The following is a 2,166-nucleotide window of genomic DNA, read 5'->3' on the forward strand; positions in this document are numbered from 1 at the left end:
TTAAGAAGCATTCTGGTGTCTTGAAACAGAAAGCACATTGAGTGTGCTATTAGACATACAGGTTCATTTCCAAAAAGGACCATGGGAGAAATAAGGGCTCTATCAGTCATGACGTGGGAGTTATAAGGTATAATCTCTTCCTCAGATTGACACAAATAACTCCATAAATTACTATAGTAATTAAAGTAAATGATAGCAAGCATTTCAAATAAACAGCCCTATTTTAACTTCCTTTTTCCAATACACAGATTGTCTCTCTATGGTCTCCTGCCATGCAAACAGTGGTCTTTTTTCATACCAGATTTTTGCCTAGAGAGTGATAAGTAGGATTTGAGAATTAATGACTTAATAAGAAAATGTAATTAAGCGTATTTCAAAACACCATAGCTTTTCAGAGGTGTCTTGGACTTTTATCATGGAAGAATAGATTTCTTGTAGAGTAAGGGAGACTTTAAACAGTTCTTAGTAAGGCTGATGCTTCATCCCATGGATGCTGGCAAAGAAGACTACAAATTTTATGTGATTAAGAGCTCCAGGGTTTAAAGAATCATGCATTCTCTTTGTTTAAATCCTGATGCATGAAGAAGCTAATGCCTTTGTGTGCTAATCACAGAAGATTCCAGCTCCTGACTACAATGGAAGGAACACCACCTGTTCTATAAAAGAGAACCTCCCCAAATTCCTAATTGTTCACATGAAGGAGAGATGCTGATATGAAATAAGAAAGATTTTAAATGATAGTAAATAGCATGTCTGAGTACTTGATATTTAATACATGAAAATATTAAATGTTGTATGGCTATGAAATAACATTAATATAATCAAGATGCAGATGAAACACATGTAAATAATATGATATAGTATATACTAATCTTCTTAATGTATAATGAATTCTTACACATTTTAGAAACATTTCCCGATAAGAAAAAGTCTCAAAATAGTGCAAATAGCCAAAAAAGTATATTTTATTTCCATGATAGAATACTATATCATCATTAATAAACAATACATATGTACATATATACATATGCATAAATGTACACAATTACTGGGAAGAAACACACAAAAATGTTCATAAAATCATTTCTGGATATTGATTTATGGATGTTTTACATTTTTCTTGTAATTTGAATTTGGGGTTGAAAGAAGAGTTAAAATGTAAAAGCTTGTGTAATTTTGAAACATTTATAATGAGCACATGTTACTCTTCAGTCAGAAAAATACAAGTTATTTAAATACATAAAAAACAATATATGACACAGCTAAAATACAAACTGTTTTCCTGTACTAAATGCTAAATATTACCTTTGTTTTGTTCAATATAATTTTAAAAAAGGGAAGAAATAATTATCTGTGACACTATCTTGTGGCATTATGCAGAATACTTTGATTTTGCAGAAGATAGACTGTTACGTATTTTAAAACATGGCTAGCCTTGAGGGCTAGTAATTATAAATTATAAGCTAGTAATTAGGAAGATTTCTTAAACATTGTTATTTTATCTAAGTCCACTAGATAACCACTGATGGTTATAAAAAGAAACTTTAAAAAACCTAATGTAATCAGATAATCTCAAAATCATAGTTTAAGAATTTTAAGAATAAGGCACCAAGACCTATAGAAATCAAAGGCAAAGCAGGTAAACTAACTTAACTAAAATGCTCCAATCCTCACAGTTACTTTTTTCTTTCTTAGAAGTCTCTTAATTATCAAAAGATGATGATGCCCTGAAAGGGGGGACAGATTCCTGGAGATGGCACTGACCATCCAGGTTAGAGTGGGTCAGAGTGGAGTTGAGCAAATGACATGATTAGATTTTTGGACTATGAATTGTAACTATGTTGCTGCCATGATGGTTACGGGAATGGAATGTAAACCCAAGACGATCCATATGCAAATCCATGTATTACAAATGAATTATCCTGGATTATGCATTTTATTTCAAAATAGATTTAGTGCTATGTATTATAACGTGATACACACATCAAAAAATAACCCTTTCACTTCTGCCCTTTATAATCCTGAAGTTTACTTTGTCTATCTGTCTATCTATCTATCATCTATCATCTACCTGTTATCTATCTATCTATCATCTATCATCTATCTATCTATCATGTACTTTGAAAACAAAAGGCCTAACTGAACTATTTGTGAAATGATACACTG

This window comes from Leptonychotes weddellii, chromosome 8, assembly GCF_054177405.1.
Source record: "Leptonychotes weddellii isolate Sample4059 chromosome 8, ASM5417740v2, whole genome shotgun sequence".
Taxonomy (NCBI): domain Eukaryota; kingdom Metazoa; phylum Chordata; class Mammalia; order Carnivora; family Phocidae; genus Leptonychotes; species Leptonychotes weddellii.